This window comes from Euprymna scolopes, chromosome 41 (assembly GCF_053919585.1).
Source record: "Euprymna scolopes isolate OS-2025 chromosome 41, ASM5391958v1, whole genome shotgun sequence".
Taxonomy (NCBI): Eukaryota; Metazoa; Mollusca; class Cephalopoda; order Sepiida; family Sepiolidae; genus Euprymna; species Euprymna scolopes.
Genome location: NC_136522.1, coordinates 22,366,807 through 22,389,918, shown reverse-complemented (window position 1 = coordinate 22,389,918; position 23,112 = coordinate 22,366,807). Strand labels below are relative to the sequence as shown.

Sequence of the window (23,112 nt, the reverse complement as noted above, 5' to 3'; positions counted from 1 at the left end):
TTTTCAAGAATTGCTCCACTTACTCTTGATTTATATCTTATAATCCTGAGTGTTTACGAAGTAAGCATCAAGTATCATTATAATCCTGAGTGTTTACTAAAGAAGCATCAAGTATCGTTTTTTTTTTTAATAATTGGCCTGACTTCAGCGAAGATTAAACCCAGATCTCCTGGTCTATTAGCGAACGGTCTAACCATTATGCTAAATAATCGTTAACAATAAAAAAAAAAAAAAAAAAAAAAAAAAAAACGTTTCAACATATTTCATGGTGTTTAAATTATAATTATGAAACCATTTATTTCTTAACATTAATTTCGCTACATAGAAAAAAGTCGCATCAGCCTTACATGAAATTCTTTCATCACATTTAAATATAAACACATAATAATAATAATAAAAAAAAACATTTTTTTATTTGGTGTGTTATATATTTGTTTTTGATTCTTAAAATTGAAAGACATCTTTCCTTAATGACCGCTTACGCACTTTATCAAAATATATGTGCAAGGGAGATAACTCTTAATTTCTTTACTCTTCATTTTCCTTCCTTTAAAAAAATACTTAACATTTTCTTTTTTAAGAAAGAAATATAGACAGAGAGGAAGATACATTGATAGAGAATGCTCCCAGGTTATTACATCCTCCTTTGGAAGGGAGGTAATGTAGCATTTGTTTTATGACTCCATCTTCCCACTAACTACCTTCCCCTTTTATTTATTTTTAGAGGTTAGGGTAGTGTAGTATCTTCTTTTATGGGGAGATTCTCCTATGTATTACCTCTGTTTTGTAATGGTTGTGTAGTATCTGTTCTATTGTCATGATACAATTTTATCAGTCATTACCTACTCTTTGGAGATAGTGTAGTATATGTTTGTTCATCATGATACTGTCCTCCTAGGTTTTACTTCCTCCTTTTGGATTAGTCTAGTATATTTTGGACAGTCGACCTTTTTTACACAATTAATGATGCTTTGTGGTTGATTTTTTTTTTTTTATTTATTTATTTTTTTACTCAAGGAAGTGCAAGTAAAATGGAATTTATTGTAAATTGCAATGTTATTTCTGAGCTAAAAATATAACCAATAATCAATTTTATTCAAAATATGTGCAAAATAAGTCCACATTGAAAAAGCCCCCCCCCCCAAAAAAAAAAAAATTCCTTGTCCTTATATTAATTTTATCTTTATTTTTTAAAAATTTTTTCTTCATTTGTTCTTCTCAGTCACATATTTAACAGCTTTTGTTATGGCCAAACCAATTCTGGAATCTCCTTTATCTCCCACCCAGACACTGCCACCAATGTTCCGAGTGGGGATGGGAGATATATCTTCTTCCATTTCCCAGTGATTCTTTGACAACTTCCAAAGTTGAGTTGCTTCCTTTTCATCCTTCATACTAATACTAATGCTACCAATTTTTACTAATTAACACCACCACCATGACTTCGAACCTCTCTTACCTCTCCCCCCACCATCATCCTACTAACGAGTCTAGACTCTAATCGCTTTCTTCACTCAGCCTCTCACTCTGCTTCCCAAATGTTTTTCCACCCTTCCTCCTCCTCTTCCTTCTTCTTCTTCTCCTCCTCCTCCTCCTTCCACCTCAGGATCTTTGTTTGTCACTTCAGAATTCTCTTTTCTCCATAACAGCTTCCTCAGATTTGTATGATGTCAACATATAAATAACTAGCAAGGCTACCCTGCGTTGTCCGGGAGTCCTAATTTCTTTAACCTATGTAGATTACAGCCAAAAAAAAAAAAATAAATAATTTTTTTTTTTTTAAGAAAGTAGAACGAAACAATTTGCTTGATAGTGTAATATGAAATGTTTGACTTAATTTTTGGATAAAATGAGAACAAGAATACTTATGCTTTGAGTGAGATTCGAACTTACAACCTCTATCTGTAAATATGGTGCACTAACCAATTGAGCCACTGGGGCATTTAGGTGATACTATTAACTACATACCAGAAGAGGAGACGGCTGCTGTTTTAGCTAGAGTTCTTTCTTTCTCCATCCCCCCCTCTCTCTCTCTCTCTATAGTCATAGTTGGTGCCACTGCATTTGCAGAGGAGGGTAGATATATTTCTTATATATTTACCCAAATAATCTCAGCCCACTCAAGTTCATCTTGATATGCAGCATCTCCTTTTCTAGTTATGTTTGAACCCAGTGCTATGTCTTTTTCAACTTACTCATGGTTGGTCAATATCAATTGGTTATGTGTGTTGGTTTCTCCACTTGAGGATTTGTCTTAATATGCTAGCTTTTTTAATCAATGCCGTGGTATGTCTTGTGTGATCCTGAGCCCCCAAAATCAGCAGAGATTAGACCATTCCTGTAATGATCTGGTTCCTGTTGATTTTGCGGTGGGAGTTCTCGGAGGTCCACCCTCCCAGGCCTTGTTTTCTCTCTTTGAGAAGGAGTTAGTTTATTGTTAATCATTTGAGGTACCCTTACTGGGGAATGCTAATGGGGCTATCCAGGTACCTTTTGCAGGTCCCAGTGCTCCTTCTTGGGGGGGGGGGTGCTAACTTCTCAGTCCCACTTTCTGACTCTGGTGTCTTAAGTTCTTGCAGTGGTAGAGAACTAAACAATGTTTTCTTTCTTTGATTCCAATTTCTTCTAGTTTTAACTGTTCATAATGCTCCTATAATTGTTGGTAAAGTAGTTTCCTGTTCCACAGTCTCTTCAAATATTTTTGGTACTGTTCCTGGAAATCCTACAATTATTGGTCTTGCAGTAATTTTTTTATATTCCAAAGTTCCTTCAACTTTCTGTTAGGTATTTACTCTTATATTTGCCACTTGTTTATCATTATTATTATTATTATTATTATTATTATTATTATTATTGAAGAGAGAAAAACTGGGGTATAACTTTGGATCTGGTGACAGACACCTCACCTCAACCATCTACTGCTTATGGATGATTTGAAAATATTCGGTAGAAATAAAAAGGAAATGGAGAGACTGGTAGAACTTGTGGGGACATACTCAGAAGACATTGGGATGGAGTTTGGGATTAGTAAATATGCGATGCTGGTGATGAAAAGAGGAGTAAAGGTTCATTCGAATGGAATAATGCTGCCAAATGGAGAAATCATGAAAGAAATAGAAGATACAGGATATAAGTATTTAGGAGTGCTGGAGGGTGTAGGCATCATGAACAGAGAAATGAAAGAAAAAGTCAGGAAGGAGTATCTTAGAAGAGTGAAACTAATTGCAAAGTTGAAACTGTATGGAGGAAACCTAATGAAAGCAGTGAATGCATGGGCAGTCAGTATTTTGAGATACAGTGCGGGAATTTTAGAATGGTCTGACAAGGATTTGCATGCCATGGATATCAAAACAAGAAAAGTTTTAGCAATGTTTGGTATATTTCACATTCAAAGTAGCGTAGCAAGGCTGTATCAAAAGAGGAAAGACGGTGGGAGAGGATTAAAAAGTGTAAAAGATTGTGTTTGAACCGAGATGATGTCGTTGAAGGAGCATGTGGTTAGAAGTGTGGAGTGGATGCTTAAGGTTGTGGCCAATTAAGTTGAGGTATGCGAGACCAAGGCTGATTATGTGAAATGTATGGATAGAGAAAGGGAAGAGGAACTGGCTAGGAAGAAAATGCATGGAAGGTTCTTCCAGGATATAGCAGAAGTGGCTGATGAAAGATCATGGCAATGGCTTAGAGCTGGCTATCTGGCTAAGAGTACTGAAGCTTTTATTTGTGCATCACAAGAGCAGGCATTAGGAACACGATTGTTCAAAAAAGTAGTTCTAGGAGAGGAAATTGCTCCAGAATGCCGGATTTGTGATAAGACCTCAGAGTCAATTGTGCGCACCTTGTGTAGTGGACTGGCCCAGAGAGAGTACCACAAAAGACACGATCGCATGGGATCCGGATATATTGGGAGGTGTGTAAGAGGGTTGGGGTGAAGTGTGCTGGAAAATGGTTTGAGGAGGTGCCTGATGAAGTGAGAACAAGTGAGGATGGCAAGGTAGAGGTATGGTAGGACAAAAGTGTCATAACGACCAAGGAATTGGAACATACTCGTCCAGATTTGGTCGTCATTGACAAGGTCTAAAAAAACTGGCAGATTGTAGACTTTTCAGTACCCTGGGACAGGAATGTGAGAGAGAAGGAGAATGAGAAGTGGAGCAATTATGCTCCATTGGCCTTGGAGATAAGACGTATACACGGAGTTAAAACACAAATAATCCTGGTCGTAGTTGATACACAAGGAGTAGTATCAAGTCGTTTGGAAGGACAATTGAAAAAACTACAAATCCTCAATGTTTTAGGCAACCTTCAGACCTCTGCAATTATAGGTGCCACCAACACCCTTAGGAAAAATCTTGATCTTTGAAGCCAGGATTAAGGGAAATCCCCTGGAAATGAATCCTATCTCTTTCTAGAGAGACGTTGATAAACGAAATCCGAATTATTATTTCTGTTGTCATATTTTGTGTCTAGCCGTTGCTATTGGGGATTCTATGCTGATAGGCAGATCATAACAAATGACCATAGACTATCAGCATCTTCTTTTCTCAGTCTTCCAACATTTTCCACAAGATTCTGGCAGTTCCCAACAAGGCAGTCTTCTGGACTACTCCAACATTGCAATGGATCCCAATTTTTTTTAATCCACTTGTAAAATCCTTTTGTCACACTTCCCATGGCTCCTATCACAATAGGTACACCTACCTTCAACTTCCGCAATCTTTTGATCACCCTTTTCAAATCTTGGTACTTTTCGACCATCTCCTTTTCTTTCCCCTCCACATCCACATCAGTGGGCATTGCTATAGCAATGATTATTGTCTTGTATTCCTTTTTTCCAACAAAACAAAATATAGTCTCCTTGCTTCAATCACATTATTACATTGGATATTCATATCCCACAATAACTTCACATTGTCACTCTCCACTACCCCTTCTGGGATATTCTTGTAACATTTTTCATTGTATTCCAGTTCTCTTTCCTTGCATATATCCCAATGGATCTTTCTCGCAAGATTATCGTGCCGTCTCTTGTACTCTTTTGAGCTTACTTCTCACAACTACTGACGAGGTGTTGTACATTTTCACTTTTCTGCCACACAGTCGACATATGGGACTTTCAGCCGTTTTATCAATGCACATAATTTGTCCTGAGCGCTTTCTCTTATGCAGCACATATTAGGGCTTCTGTCCTAAATTTCAAGTTGTCTTTTGACAACAATTGACAGGTTTTTCTTGTCCACTGCCTCTTTTTCTTATTATTTATTATTATTATTATATTTGGTCTTCTAGTTTAAATAATTTTGTATTTTAATGTCCTAAAGCATTTTATGTATTTCATTCTTAAATATTTAGTATTACCAGGTCAGCCTGCCTGAAGATACCAGCTTCCTGACCTAAAATGCATCAAACGTTGAAGTTATTGTTTTGTTTTGTTTTTTTAGAGCCCCCCCCCCCTCTCTTTCCAAAACGCAATCATATTCTGCAAAGGCAAAAATGAAAATAATAATTTTCCTCTACAAAACAACCAAATCAAGCAACAGGGATAAATATTTGAAGATATAAATAACTTGAAGCATAAGAACTTTTACCAAAATGATCGGATTCGACATTGGATTGCCGGGAAGGTGTTGATATGGTGTAAAACAAAACAGTTAAGCCAATCATTTTTAAATATTGACTTTGGTGGGCTACATTTGTGAGCCAATCATGTCTGTTTTCATAATCTTTTTTGGGCCAGCTTATTGCATTCATTTATGATATGGTTTGCCATTTTGTCTATTAATATTATCACTAACGGGACCTGTGGAAATTCCACAGGGGACTGATTCGTATGTAATACATTGATGTTGGCATTCTGTAGATATTCGGCGTAAATGGAGATGCTCTGATTCATTGTAGCATGCCACAAACCAAAGGAGCGTCAGACTTATCAGAATTTCTGCAAGGATGGATCGTGGGTCAACATGAAGGTGGTCTTAATCAACGCAAAATAGCAGGAAATCTTTTAATACTCCTTTTAAATGTTAATAGAGTGACCATACAATTCACAAGAAAAGAGGGCACAAAACCTCATTCAGGTTGCAACAGACTCTCTGAAAGAACCTTTCGTCTTGTGAAAAGAAATGCTGAAGAGAATACTTATTGCAAAGCATCTGACATTGCAACACCAGCTTGTGTCAGTCTCAGAACAGCTGTCAGGTATCTTCACAAGCTGGGCTACCATGATAGTTGCAAGAAATAAACCTTGTCTGCATTCTGCCAAAATCAAGCACAGAAAAGATTGGGCTCGGGAGATGGTGGAGAGACCTATGACCTTTTGGGCCAATGTCATTTTCTCTGATGAGTTGCGATTTTCATTATTTCCTGACAGTGGAAGGTTATGAGCATGGAGGCTCCCTCAGCAAGAGTTTGACTTAAAAAGATTGAAGCCGATGCCGAAACATGGGGGTTCTTGGTTATAGTATGAGGTTAATTTGGAATGATGGTCGCTCAAACCTGGTGGAGTGAAAAGGAAACATTAATTCTGCTAAATATGTTTCAATATTACATGAAAGACTCCTACCAGTATTCTCAAGTGGTAAAATGAAAAAAGTTAAAAAGCTCCTTGTCACTCTGTCAGGGTGACACAACATTGGTTGAGCCAAAATGGGATTAATAAACTTCTATGGTAAAGTCAGTCCCCAGATATGAACCTAATTGAAACATGAATTCTGTTTAATATGTTTCAATATTACATGAAGGACTCCTACCAACATTCTCAAGTGGTAAAATGAACCAAGTTAATTCCCTATTTGTGGAATACGGAGCCCCTTATCACTCTACTATGGCGACACAACTTTGGTTGTGCCAAAATGGCATTAATAAATTTTCATTGGCAAGTCAGTCCCCAGATATGAACCTAATTGAAAATTTTGAGCATATTAGACCAGAATCTTCACAAAAAGAATAGGAAGTCATCTTCTAAGCCTGAACTTTTAGCATTATTGTGTCAGACATGACAAGGAGTTCCCCAAGATGATGTTCGTCAACAACTGATCAGTGCTATGTCTAGAAAAGTCTTAGCATTAAAAACAGTGAAGGGGATGCCAACCAATTATTAGTTATTAAACTTGTGACCATTTATTTTTGATTTTGTTCTATAAATGATATGTTTATTAAAATAAACTGTTTCTATGTGTCTATTCTTTTCTGTCGTGTGTGTGTGTGTGTGTGTGTGTGTATACCTACACACCAATGACCATCTTCAGTGTCATGTCTGCTTGAGGGTGTGCAAGTCGCTGGCTGGACTAAAAAGTCATCTTTGGGCACATGGACTTTCAGTGATTGAGGGAGTGGCACTCGTCTGACAAGACGTTATAATCATATATATATTTACAAAAATAGAAGATATATTTAATTTGGGTTCATAATTTTTTATTTTTATGTAGTACATCTTACATGTGTTTCATTGAATAGCAAAAGAACAACTAAACAACTCCTCAGAGACAAATGTATGTTCCTCAAATAACTGTTGGAAAGTTTTTTTATATCGAATTAAAAGGAATTTGGAGAAGACAAAAAAGATAAAAGAAAATGGAGATATGTAAAGTCTGCAAGACATATTTAAAAACAGCACTTACTAATTTTAGTGTTTATAGGTCTCCTCCATCAAATAATTGAATTAAAAATCCCACATTGGCAAATGTCTTATGCTGCTACGTTGAATTCATATATATATATACTAGCAGGTCACCCAACATTGCCTGGTCTTAAAATATGCTTAAATAAGTTTTTATTTATTTTGTATTTATTATTATAGAGCAAATTCTATTATATATATATATATATTGTACCCAATATATATATATATATATATATATATATATAGTATTGATTTCAAAAGTGAAAAAAAAAAAAAAAAATGACTTTGGTGCCATCAGCTGGAATCGAACCCTAAACATTCAACACTCCAGCCATAGTCGTTTTTAGCACTTAAGTCTTCGTCTAAACTAGCACCAGATGGATTAAAAAAAGCTAAAAATTAAGCAGCCTCAAGCTAAAAATGTGAATGTACGTATGCTCAGAAGTTAATCAATTTACTCCTACCATGGTCAACCGTTTTTTTGTTGTTGTTTTTTTTTTTAATTTTGACCCATTAGCAGCTAATTTTACAGGTTAAAAACAAAATCAAAAGTCCTCCTGATTTCTAAATACCTCATATATTAAGTTTCAAGTCTGGAGACCAAATATTCAAAGAGGAATTGTATTGAGACATTTCGCACACACAGAGAGACAAAGTCACTTTTGTATGTAGATATATATATATATATATATATATATAAAGATATGTCAGTGTGCTAGAACATTGTCATCCTCACTTCTACGCAATTATGCAGAATGTAGAAACTATGCATAAATAGAACCAATCATAAAAGTTAAATGAAACCAATCATCTAATAAGCAACCATAAAAAAAATGAATAATTAATGTACGTTTTTTAAATGAATATACAAATTTGTTAACCTTCATGAAGTCGCTTGCATATCCATGACTGAGTATATTAAGAAGTTTGTGTTAATAAATTTTTAAATAAAAAAATAGGCCTTTAAAAATCAATGTCAGAACAAGAAAAAACTCAACTCTATATAGATATATAAAAGTGAAAACTTTTGATGGTGAATAAATTTTAATTGAACCCTTAATTAAAATATATATAATTAATACCTACTGATACTAGTGTTTCATCCTTTCGGGAATCAATAGTGCAGGGTGTCGCAATTCACACCGAGTGGCCTGGCAAGGCCACAGGAGAGACAACTGAAGCTGGCCTACATGACCCTATATATACAAATGTAGGCAAATTTGGGCATATTTTATAGGTTTGAAAATATAGGTTCTTTTTTACCAATTGTCATAAAATACAATAGTATTATAATCTTCAAAAAACCTGCAAATTTTCATGTGTTTTTGTCCCATAGAACCAAAGATATGAGCATTTCAATATTCAGTTTGGCTACCAGTGTGTGTGTGTGTATATATATATATATATATATATATATATATATATATATATATATATATATATATATATATAATTTAAAGGAGATTAGAACAATAGTCTAAAGAGCTGAGTGTATTTTAATGTAACAGTGAAATTACTAGTTTAATTAAAATATAGGAAATAGAAAGTGCTCGTTGTAATTTAGATATATAATAAGCTCGATAGTTAAATGTCCTAGAGCTAATTCAATATTAAGTAATGTGATTTATAATTTAAAATTTAAAAATCAAATTTTAATTAAATTAAAAATCCGTTTCATAAGAAGGAACAACAACAAAATCAATTATCTGTACGATCGTTTCGGAAAACAATGCTTTTTATTGTGGTATACATCAAGTTATGTAGAATAATTATATATAGTTTTTTGGTAAGCAAGGTCTCCTCATCAGCAAATTTAGGAGGGTTTTTATTGAATTTAAAAGACACCATAAATAAACCTAGCATTAAAAGTAAGGCAGATGAATCTTTTAATTTTTCTTTTTTTGAAATCAGGAACTGTGGTTAAAGTAGTCATTTAGATGTTTGCTATAGCTTTTTATCTTATTGAATATTATTCAATAAGATAAAAAGCTATAGCAAACATTGAATTTAAAAGACACCATAAATAAACCTAGCATTAAAAGTAAGGCTGATGAATCTTTTAATTTTTCTTTTTTTGAAATCAGGAACTGTGGTTAAAGTAGTCATTTAGATGTTTGCTATAGCTTTTTATCTTACTGATGATTCCCGAAAGGATGAAAACACTAGTGTCTGTAGGTATTTAATAATTATTATAGTAAATAATTGTGTCCGCCCGTTAAGAAACTCGTTTCTTATCATTGAGCACTTTACAGTTAAATTAAAGTCGGTCACTTTAGCTCTCATGCGCAGGTCCTCATATAATGATTAGATCACTTTGACGTTAAAAAGCATTTAAAAAATAAATGTTTAAATTCAACAGCATTTCTCGCAGTTAACGGTAGCCGAATGGATTGGGTCCTTGTTAATGAAGCCAGGGACGGTTTCTGTCGCGGGGTCCGAATCTATTGATTGGTGTTAATCGTGACACTCTGCACTGATGATTACCGAAAGGATGAAACGCTAGTGTCTTCAGGTATTTAATAATTATTATAGTAAATAATTATATTTTTATATATATATATACACCGCCTCTTTTGGCAATTTTATAAGTCCAAATCTCAGATTATTAATCAGAATTTAACAAATGAAGGCTTGTTGGAAAGGTAATGACCTGAATTGTGTAGTGTACTATGTGACATTTGCCCTTAAGGTCACACATTAAGGGACTCATCCATTATCCAAAGGCTATTTTTGGCACTTTTTTACAACCATAAAATGTTTCAATCAAAGTCATTTGTTTTCCTAGTTTTGCATATGAATTACAAAATATCTGATACTTCCCCCAAAACCTCTGGCCTTGATGGAGGGGAGACTAAAACTTGCTGATATGGTTTCAAATGATCTGAAATAACAGCAAAGGGAGACTTGATTCCAAATAGTTCTCATATTATATCTCCCCTCTTTGGTTTTCATACATAAAGTGAATTTCACAGTGCATAAAGATTATTTGATACTGGAGATATTCATAATCGTCCCCTATTTCCGAAAAGGGGAGATATAACATATGAGAAATATTTGGAATCAAGTCTCCCTTTGCTATTTCAGATCATTTGAAACCATAGCAGCAAGTTTTTGTCTCACTTCCATCAAGGCCAAAGGTTTTGGGGGAATATATATCAATGGGATCCTTAGTAAATATATATACATGATATATACCCGTCCCTCTTTATCTCTCCATCACCCTGCACAGATTCAATGCTTTCCCTTTCTTTATATTTTCTCTTTCTATTGCGTCGACTGCTTCTGCTGGAATGTCAAGAATCCGGCCTTCCATAACTCCAAACAGAAGATCACTTGATCCCCTCTCCCATGTACACATCAACTGACCCACAATTCAACACAAGCCACATTTTCATGTGACACACCAAAGAGACACCCCCTCCTACTACGTCACCCTTTCGCTTTCCCCTCCTCTCCCGCCACTCTCATCTCTTACCTTCTAGTTTGCATACAGGTCTATCAGCTCCATGTTCTAACACCCAAACTCTTGAAATATATGTTTCTTTTTTTCTTCTTCTTGTTTTAATTCTCATTCCAAACACCATTTCGCATCCCCACCCCCACCTCTCCAACCTCCCAGAACCCCCACTTTGAATTTTCTTGAGGCCAGTTAAAATGTCTCTGTTGCAATTTCTGCCCCCCCCCCCTCCTCCTTGAGGAGAAATTACTTTCAATGAGAAGGTCAGGGGGTTCTCATCTCGTCTTCCTTCCTGCTTCTTCCCCTCCTATCTTTCTCTTTTCTCTTCCCTCTTCTCTCTGACAAGTGTGTATATATATATATATATATATATATATATATATATATATAGTGCATACATTCACATTTATACACATAATCGATTACACTCACACACTCAGTCTCTCACACTCACACGAACATGGTCATGCCATCAGTCACACAAACGCATACACATTTCTTCAGTCACACTCATGACCACATGCAGACATGCAATCAGTTTTTCTCACGCATACATGCACACAGACGTTCACACACACACACACACACACACACACACAAAAGATGGGGAAAGTTTGAATGCCTACTGGACATCATCCTCGGGTATCTTCAGTCTCTCTATACAAACGTTTGTCAGGACAACCTGACATAAGGATCCTTCATTCTCCAAGTAAATACAGACCAAATCTTAAAAATCACATTGTATTCAAAACCCAAATAAGATCCCATCGATACTGATTCATAGAAGGAATATTGGATCTTCTCTTAGTGATCTTACCTCAAGTAATGTCACTAAGCTAGATACTTCATTGGACTAGATAAAACTAATATATATATTAGTGATGGGATGATTCCGATACAATTCCCGATTCCGATTCTTTATAAATCTCTAAATATTTAACTATGAAGTGGTTATTTTCCCTGATTTCTGTAAAAAAACACCTGTTAAATTTGCAGATATTTTCCTAAATAAAAATTTGCCCTTGTGGAGGTTGATCTATAGATTTTAGCTTTACTGGTATTTTAAAATCAATAAATATCTTTAATCTTATCATGATTACCAGCAATGGAAGACTCTGCTTTAAACAAAATCAAATTTCAAAAAAAGACAAAAGAATCGTTTTTGGCATTGGAAAATAGGCACCAACTTTTTGGATTCTGATACAGATTCTGATACCCCCTAATCTGTCAATTTTTCCGATTCCGATTAATCGTCCCAACACTATATATATATATATATATATATATATATATATATATATATATATATATATATTGGGAGCCTGGCTTTGCCTGGGTTTTTGGAGGTGTGTGTTATGTTAAAAAAAAAAAGAAAAGAAAGTGGTATTAGGCAGTCAGGCTCAAACTCGAAAATATGTTATTCTACATTGCACTCTAGAGAACCTACTGTTTCTTTTATAAAATTATTTTATATAAACTTCTTTCCAGTTAATGAAAAAAAAAAACATTAAGAAATTTACGTGCGGGGGTTTCAACCTATGGACCACGCCATGCAAAAAAACAAAAGAAAGAAAAAAAAAAAATGTAAATTTTCAAGTCTTATAAAATTCTTTGCAGTTAATGAAAAAAATTAAGAAATTTACGTACGGAGTTTGAACTTGGAGACCACGTCATGCAACAAAAAAGAAAAGCAAGCTTTTTCATGGCCTGTTGTTCTATCATTGTTGCTAAGCAACAACGTGGAAAAAAATGACTTTACCGATGATAGATGAATCAAAATAACCGTTTTGATTATCAATAATTATCAGAGGTATTCTGAGAAAAACTTGACTAAAATCACTTCCAGACGTATACACTAAAGTTCTGTAAATTTGAAAGAAAATCTGTTCAACCATTTCGGAGTCTATAAGGAACAAGCTCACATGCACAAAGTTGCAGTTATATAATTATATATATATATATATTTTGAAGTCCTCCACATGCAGTACTGTTTTGTTGTATCACAACTCACCGATGCGGCTAGACTAGCACCTCTCAGAAGCCCAGGATTGAACGTAGGCCCATCGCGTTGATAGTCGGCAGTTCTAAGCATCGACGCATGGGATGGCGCTTGTAAATAACTTCCACAAATGTCTATTTCAAACAAACACACATTTTTATCCCTTTTTTTTTTTTTTTTTTTTTTTTTTTTTATTATTGTATCCAAAATTTTAAACTCATTTTGAGATTTTCATCTATATTTCTTTTGTACCGTTTTTACCTGGGCTATTTTTGTCTTATGCCATTTTTAACTTAAATTCATTATTTATTCCTACGACTACGGTTTGACCAAATTGTGCCCTGACATAGGCATTCTCATGACAGTTCTCTGAGCTTTACTACTTCCATACTAACCCATGGCAAATTGGAAGTAGGTGTTTTTTGCTTGTAACACTATCATTAGATGATTGCTGTACAGAGCCAGTAGACTCCCTCTATTTTGTTTTTCAACAGAGCTCCCTACCTTTCCTACTTGTATTACCTTCGGTAAAAACTATTATTATGATCTCTAAATTTAAGTTTTACTGGTACTTAAAAAAAAATCAATATTTATCATTTTATCATTATCACCAGCAATTAAAAAAAAAAAAAGTTTTAAACAAACAAAAAATTAAATTTGAAGAATCGTTTTTTAATCAGGAATTAGACACAAAAGGTTTCCAATATTAATTTCGACGACCCTAAAAGTTGTGATGTTTCTGATTCCAGATTCCAAGTAATCATGTCTAGTTTTTATAAATAAAAAAAAAAAAAATCATTTTTCTGGAAATTCTAAAACGGAATTTTCTTAGTTCGTAAACAGCTCTGTTTCCACTTTGTACTGAAAACCTCTGAACCTAACCCTAAACCCCTGAAAGGTTATGATCTTTATTCTGACGGCATCGAACGAGTGATTATCTTATCTGCTCCCCTCCAACCCAAAACGCTCCCCAAATCCATGTCCCCCCCCCCTCTGATCCACTGTGCGCTTCTTTTATAGACACTGTACTTATAATGACACAGGTATTTTAAAATCTCATTCTTCACCCTCAATAAAGTCACACATGGTTACGACGAAATCTACTTTATTTGCTCTGCAAAGACGAAAGGTCAGAGTTTAATCTGTGAATAATTCTGTGACGCTTCCATTAAAATAAGCCATATTGTATCATTCCGTTTTTCTGGCACGCATCTTTCGAAACTTTTACTCCTAAGTGGTTCTTAAGCTGAGCTTTTTGCTTTCACTTGACAAATGCTGGCAGCAGTAACATTTTATATATATATATATATATATGTATATATATATATATATATATATATATATATATATATATATATATATATATGCATTTCTTTGTCTTTATTTACTGCTTGATTTTTATTTTATACTAGCCTGGGTGCTTGGCGTTACCCGGTTGTTTGGAGGTGTGTGTTGAGCAAAAAAAAAAAAAAAAAAAAAAATGGTAGCAGGCAGGCAGGCAGACTTGAAACCCGTAAATGTGGAAAGAGGTGTGTTTAAAAAAAAAAAAATAAATAAAATGGTAGCAGGCAGGCAGGCAGGCAGGCAGACTTGAAACCCGTAAATGTGGAAAGAGGTGTTTAAAAAAAAAAAAATAAATAAAATGGTAGCAGGCAGGCAGGCAGGCAGGCAGACTTGAAACCCGTAAATGTGGAAAGAGGTGTTTAAAAAAAAAAAAAAAAAAAAATGGTAGCAGGCAGGCAGACTTGAAACCCGTAAATGTGGAAAGAGGTGCTTAAAAAAAAAAAAAAAAAATGGTAGCAGCGTGGGAAAGAATCCAAACAACAGTAGGCAGCAAATATAAAGAAAGGTGTCTCAAAAAAATAAAAAAAAAGTGGTAGTAGGCAGGCAGGTTCGAAACCGTAATGCAAAGGGCGAAAAATAAAGTGATGGAAAATCTGACGTCTTAGCCGATATCTCCATGATGCTACCGGAAGTCAAAAGTGTTGAAATTAACCGAAGTCAATCCAACGGTGACGATGAGTTGCTAAAATGTCGGCGAAAAAAATTGTGACCCCCTCCTCATACAAAATGGCCAAGATTAGGGTGCAGGAATTAATATTTTGGGCCAATTTTTTCAATATTTGTCATCTGAGACGTTGAGCTTCAAAATCATGTCAGGATCTGTTGCCTCTATCGAAAGTTTTTGTGAGACATACATACATACATACATACATTTAAACAGACAGATGAGATTTTTATTATAGATGTATTTTAGCTAATACGAATATGAAGACAACTTTTTTTATAAATTGGGAGAAATGAAAAAATTAATTTTAATCGTGCATGTCATGATTGAGTTAAGTACATGTTTGTAATTTTATTTATTGTATTTCCATGTTTTTACTTTTTATCTTTATAATTTTCTAGTAGCAATTTAACGTTTCGTGAGCGGCCACTTTCGGTTATTCCCATGAGCGGCCACACACACACACAAGAAACTTTATGGAACCCATGGATCGGTAAATGCAGAAGTACTGATATCCCTAGCACACCGATGCCATAATTTATTCAATAAATTGGTACCATTGTGTATTCGGTATATTGGTCTCTCATGCCATGATATCCGTAGTGTTAGGACGATTAATCAGAACTGGGAATCTGAACTTTTGAGGGTATTGGAATCGGGGGGGGGACTGTACCTATTTTCCAATGCCCAAAACGATTCCTTTAATCATCTTTTCTATTTGATTTTGTTTTAATCAAAATCTTCCACTGCTGGTAGTAATAATAGATATTTATTGATTTTTCAACTACAAGTAAAACTAAAAGTTCTTATGTTTGAAAAAATATGTGCACATTTAACGTGTTTTTAGGGTAATCAGTCAAAATAACTTAATAATTAAATATTTAGAGATTTATAAAAAAAAAATCGGAATTGGTAATTGTATTGGAATCCGGAATTTAGTACAGAATTGGTAATTGTATCAGAATCAGTAAAAATATTGGAATCATCCCATCGCTAGACACCTGCGTCTTTAGTCTGCAGATGCTGTGAGATCCTCAATTCACTGTTGCCGCGATGATAAGGATGAACTTGTGAGAAAGAGGCATGAATAAAAACCTGGGCAGAGATAGGTCAGCTTGTAACCTTAAAGATGTTGCGAGTTTGTCTTTGCTTTATTGTTATTTTCAAAGCAAGTGCTCAACTGAGCTTCAATCTATGGTTGTCTCTCGCCAAACTTTCACAAGAAACACTCGTCTAGCTCAAAACACTATCAATAATTCCCTCCACTCTTTATCTGTACCTAAACCTAAACGTAGATTCCATAAACAAAGCTTCTTTCGTAGAACTGCACACCTGTGGAACTATCTTCCGTTTTCCTGCTTTCTAGCTGACTACACTATGGTTGTCTTCAAGTCTAACATAAACAAGTTCTTGAGCCGTTCCACTTAATTTTATTTTATTTCGGACTATTAGTCTCATCTTATCTTTTTATTGGTGCACAACGTTTCGGCCAACTTCCTCTGGCCTTCGTCAGGTGGTAACCGCGACGGATAGGAACTTCGAATCTCCTCACTGTATTCTCAGCCATCACTGCCATCCGTAGTTGCTGTCGTCTCACCACATTTTTGACCAATTACCTCTGGCACGCTTTGGGTGGGATTGAAACCGCTATCTTCAGACAATGTTCATCTGGAACCGTAGAGATTCAACGTCTCTATCAACTGCGCCACGGGCCCCGAAGGGCGATCAAGGTTGGATTCTTTGATCTTATAAATCCACATTTATTTATTATCTGATCTTCCATAGTTGGGTTCGTACCGATTGGTATATATATATATTATTCCTTATTGGAATTTTTTTATTTTTGAGATGAGCATTGTATGTTAATTTTATTTTATTTCGGACTATTAGTCTCATCTTATCTTTTTATTGGTGCACAACGTTTCGGCCAACTCTACGGTTCCAGATGAACATTGTCTGAAGATAGCGGTTTCAATCCCACCCAAAGCGTGCCAGAGGTAATTGGTCAAAAATGTGGTGAGACGACAGCAACTACGGATGGCAGTGATGGCTGAGAATGCAGTTAGGAGATTCGAAGTTCCTATCCGTTCCACTTAAGTTGACAAATTTACCGAATTTCCATTACTAACGATTACTATATTATCCAGTTGACTACTGTATATTCTTTAACCTCTATCCTCGAGTTATCTCTGGGCCTTGATAAGTGGTGATGCCTCTTTTTTTTTTTTTTTTTTTTTTTTTTGTCAGTTTCTAAAAGCCGTCCAACATATGCCAGCATTGTGAAATAGACGTTAAACCGATGATGATGACAATATTGATTTATTGGTAAGAAAGCCCAAATCGGTGCACGTGATCTATGTACATCTACATAAAGTCTTCCCTCTCCATCCACAACACATACCCTCTTTCTCTCATCTCGAACACACACATAGAAACAAATAACCTCAGCTCCTATTGATTCTGGTCAACTTGTTTGTAAACATGTCTTTGTGTCACGCGCAACAACGTGTCCGTGTCTGCAACATGAAATTGTCCGATTGAAGTTCTTATAACTCACAGCATTTCTTACACGCCAACTTCAAACAAATTGCAAATTCTGTTTATGTTCCCCCCCCTTTCTCCCTCCTCTCTCTTCTCCTCACCTTTATCCTCTTGCAAAATAAAACTTCATCTTTTACAAGAGGACATCTTCTCCTCTTCTCCTCACCTTTATCCTCTTAAAATAAAACTTCATCTTTTACAAGAGGACATCTTCATCCTTGTAAAACTCCTTTTTAGTTTCTGTACTTACTTAGGAATACGGCATAATCATGTTGATACCCCGGTTCTCATTAGATTACCAAAGTTAAGCAATGCTGAGCCTGGCCAGTATCAAATGGGTTATCATTCGAGAATACCAGATGCTGTCTATAGGAAGACATTGACACTCCTTGCAGCTCCTGCATGCCACCTAGCCTCCAGCTGTCTCGACCCTGTCCTGCTGCTGGATCAAACTGGATGGGACGAAAGAATAAGTCTGGCTCTGCGCAAACCAGATTCACTTTAAACAAGCTTCCAGCACGTGTCATCCATCATTCGTGGGATGGTCAGATGGTCTTCGTCGTTCTGAGAGACGAAACACTTCTTTTTTTCTTAGACAAGTTGCCAATACAGTGTGTGGAAAAACTTGTGAAATTCATATTCTTATCTAATTCTTACCAAACCGGGCTCAAGTTTTTCTCATGAAAAACTGAAGTAAGTTCACCTGTTGAAAATATTAGACCGTTTGGAAAAGAAAAACAAAAAAATGACTCCAAATATTAAGTTCATGACTGGGAAGTTGGTCATTAAAATATTTGTTCACATTACATTTAAATTTCTGCACATTGATACGATCAAGGAAACAGGGAGCAGCAAGGGAATTTTAAAGGCAATCAGTTTGAGGAAAGAAGTTATTGGAGTAGGAAATCTACCAGAAACTGGGAACCTTTACAGTGGAGATGCTAGTCGAGTGAGCCATATTTTTGTTGCGAGGTCATAGTGATACTGAATTAGGCTGTCTGAAGATACTGGCTTCTTGACATAAAATTCACCAAACATTGTTGCCAATGTTTTTTGCTTTCTTTCCCTCTGCAAAACTCAATCATGTTCTGCAAAGCCAAAAACAAAAAGCAATTTTCCTCTACAAAACAACCAAACCAAACACCATAAATAAATATTTGAATATATAAAGAACTTGAATCATAGAAAGTTTTGCAAAATTACTGGATTGGTCATTAAATAACCTGAAAAAGGTGGATACGCCATAAAACAAAACTACCAAAACAAACACAATATTTGAAGCATAAAATGTTTTCCAAAACTACTGGATTCTTCATTAAATAATCCAAAATGGGTTGATATGACATAAAAGAGGTCACCAAACCAATCGTTGATGAGGTGGTGATGGTATGAACGCAGTATGTTCAATCAAATTCCATTGAAATGCTTATAAAACAAGCACAGGAACGCAAGACTGTGGTGATGAAACAGGGGTTGGAACTTTAGAGACAGTGTGGCGCATATTAGATTGGTAACTCTTTTTTTTTTTTTAAACCTTATCCAAGAAAGAGAGGCAAGTGGTTGGTGCACTAGCCAAGATGTGGCAACAATGCTCCATGTATGGGCGAATGATGGCTTTTTGGAGTTTAGAAGTCATTAACGCAAGTCCGAAGTTAGTGAGGAAATGGAATGTGCTTTATAATAATTAAATCTTTCGCTCAAGGTCAATTGCTGTTATTGCTTTCTCTTGTGATGATTCTTTGGACAAAACGAGAAAAAAAAAAATAAATAAAATAAAAACAGACGATCGCGTTTGCAGCAACGTTAAAGAGAATCTTAAAAATGTTGCAATCAAACCTTTGGCACTTTGATGCGGCAATTTTCTAATAATGAAATTTCTACCATTTTATCGGTTTTAATCGAATTACTTCCACATATTTGTCCCATAGTCCTTCGCATTGATGACGTCTTTTGATCTGTGATGTGCGAGGAACTTGCTCTTTGTGTTCAGCATTTCTACCTTGTTAGACATAATGTGATGCTTCCTTTCGCCTTTTTATTATCTTTTTTTACTGTTAATGCCATGTCTTAATCGACCGCGGCAAGAATGCTGATGGTGCTTAATGCGTCTTGTCTTACATTATGCGTCCAATTTTACTGGCTTACATCCTCTGTATTTATTCAACTTCTATTCACTCACCAAGGAAGGCATATTACCGCTGAAATGTAAAAAGCTACTCTTAGGTTAATGGCAACCTGAGTAGGGAGTTGAGCAGCAAGATATTTTTTCATGTCTTTAGTTCTCTTTTGTTTTTCTGCCTGCCCGTTTCATTTTTTCTTGGAGACTACCGCACTGATCTGGCTGAAATCTTGTATGGACCTTTGTTATGATGAGGTGCAGCAAACTAAGTATTATAGTATCTGTTCGATGCACGGTTAAGGATTAATAGGATTAGTATTTAATGCAAAATTGATCATAAATTTAACCATATTCAGCCATTAATTTGGCATAAAATACTTATTCTAAATCAACAGCCTATAACTTTTGCCTGTTTTTAGCCACCTAATAAGTCTAGTTACATTTAAATTTATGCATGTCGATACTATCAAGAACAAAGAAAGCAGGGAGGGAATTCCAGAGATTAACTATTCTAGAAAAGACGCTATGAAAGTAAAACAAATCTTTTAGCATCTAAGTACCTCTACAGTGAAACATTTTAAAATATAAATTTCCCATTTTTTTTCTTTACAATATTTAATTTGATTTTTAAATTAAGATATTAAAGATATATATATATATATATATATATATATATATATATATATATATATATATATATATTAATTATGATTTTCTATGTTTATTGTATTTAGCAAATTAGGTATAAACCATTTATAATATTTGCTAATATTTTCTCCTCTGAGGAAATGTGTAGACATCGAAAACCTATAGGTTAAGGAGATATACTTATTGAAATGTATTCTTTGTCTTGCATATAATAAAAATTATACATTTGAAATTTAACCATTTCACGTCATAGAATTTGAATTACTAAATTATGATTTATTTGCTCTATCTGGTATATTGAGCAATTTTTATTTAGCTGGGATTGTGTTTATAAAATATTACAGCCAATAATACTTTGTAAGACCAATAATCACAGGATTTCCATACCAGTAGATCTATTCCATTATATTACATTATTCTGAAGTATATATATATATATAAACTAGTAGGTAGACTCGACGTTGTTTGAGATTGAATGAGGATCAACAAGTATTCCACCCTCTCATATTTTGTCTGTATTTTTGAGATGAGGTGTGAGACCATGTGAACTTAATAAGACCATCGATACAGTTCACAATGGAGAAAGAAAAAGATAACCAACTGGCCTTCCTTGATATACTCATATCACGCACAGAGCATGAGTTTAAGACATCCGTATATCGCAAGCCTACCTTCACCGGACAATACCTTAACTTCAACTCCCATCACCCATACAATATCAAACATGGAATCGCACGCTGCTTACAACATCGAGCAGAGACAATAAGTAGCAACACCATTACATAACACCAAGAAATGGTCAGGTTGAAGAATACCCTCCACCGTAACAACTACCCCGATAGCATACTATCCACCAGACGTGTTAATAGTATAAGAGAGGAGAATGAAACCCAAAAACCACCAACGGTCTGCCTAGTACACATACGAGGCATCTCCGAAAAGATTCAGAGAATATGTGCCTCCTACAACATCAGGACGGTATTCAAGAGCGAGTAAACACTCAGACAACACCTGGTACGAGTGAAGCCCCGCATGGAGGAGAACATGACCAAGAACTGCATATACTTCATCCCATGCAGTTGCAGAAAAGTTTACGAGGGTGAAACATGCTGCCCCCTCAAAATAAGGGTGGAAGAACACCGAAAAGCGGTAACTAAAGGGGAGACGGAAAAATCGGGTATAGCCAACCATGTCTGGATGGAGAGGGGGTCCATCGCCCCCTATGGGATGAAGTAAAAATAATAAACAGAGAGACCCACTGAAAAGTGAGAAAACTTAAACAGCTCATATGCTCAGACATAACAACCTACTGAGCAAACCAAGCGTATAGCTGAATGCAATTTGGACACCTCTGATAGAGAGAGAAAACCTTGAATAACAACATAGGTTTAAGATTAACAAAAACCAACTAAGAATTATCCTATTGACATATGGCCGAGTGGTCCTAGACGTTGTATCAAAGTTTACAGTTACCCAAACTTTATTCAGACAATAAGTAGCACTTATTACCTGAACGAAGGCAGTGAAAAGTAACATTAAAAACAGAGAATCAGCAACTATGTCCCAGAGCCTAGCTGGAGTCCGAACACGGTACCCCCGTAATAATAATAAAGGGTTGGGTTCGAGACTCCTAACAAACGGTTCCCCGGTTCGATACAAAACACCTGATGAAGGCCGGAGCGCAAAACGGCCAAAACATTGTGACTATAACAACCAAGATGAGGAAGTCAGTCCGACAATCTCAATAAACTCTCATATTTTAATGTCATCGAAATCAGTGAAATCGATTAATTGCCTGCTCTAGCCCCCCCCCCCTCTGGGAAGAAGCTTCACCTCCCACCTGCAGTGACCTAGTTCACAATATATATAGCACTGTAGAGAGTCTACTGTTGATTTTATAAAATTATCTGTAAATAATTGCTTCACTTAAAGTTTAAAATGCAAAATTCAAGTATCATGGTTCGATTGTGCTCTAAGCAGAAACATTCATTTCGAACACGCCCTTTTATTATCAAAGAACCAACTGTTGGTTTTATGCAATTATTTTCACATAATCACTTGAATTAAAGTTAAACGTACAAAAGTCAAGTATCATGGGTTCAGTTGTGCTCTAAAAAGAAGCATTCATTTCAAACACGCCCTTGTTTTATCAAAGAATCAATTTAATTTTATGAAATTATTTTTATATAATCATTTGTTAAACGTACAAAAGTCAAGTATTATGGGTTTAATTGTGCTCTAAAAAGAAGAAAAGAAAAAAGAATTCATTTCGAACGCGCCCGTCTTATAAAAATAATCTACTATTAATTTTATAGGGCAGGACTTTCTGCTTGTGCGGTGATTATACTTCTCAAATTCATTTGTGTTGTTAGGTTGTATGAAAGTGTTAACTTTCATTAAAATCTGACTCCCTTCTTTGATCAGATTTTTTGGATTATTGATTTTCAGTACTTATCAGACAAATTCCAATACGTAAGAACACTCCCAGACGCATCAAGGTCTTATGACCTTAAACTATATCCGATGGTGAGGCCCCAACTTGCGGGCTTTGGTGAATGTGGAGCCACCCTTTAATTGCCATTGCTCCCAGGTTCACTCTGACCCGGAGTGGTAGTACCTGTTAGGGTCCCAAGTATGGGTTAAATAGAAACCGACTTGGAAAAAAATATATATTCTATTAAAAAAAACTTTCTTCAAAATAACTGGATTCGGCATTAAATAA

The 23,112-nt window shown here is 35.4% G+C and overlaps 1 protein-coding gene and 1 long non-coding RNA gene across 4 annotated transcripts in view; one reads left to right on the top strand and one right to left on the bottom strand.

The window, feature by feature from the left end:
• Nucleotides 1–23,112, top strand: part of LOC145266412 (uncharacterized) — a 792,722-nt gene that overhangs the window by 527,805 nt on the left and 241,805 nt on the right. The gene's annotated exons all lie outside the window — the stretch shown is intronic.
• Nucleotides 17,297–19,402, bottom strand: LOC145266415 (uncharacterized). Its single transcript, XR_013864716.1, has 2 exons — nt 17,790–19,402; nt 17,297–17,724 (listed from the first exon to the last, which is right to left on the bottom strand). It is a non-coding gene; the product is annotated as an uncharacterized LOC145266415 (long non-coding RNA).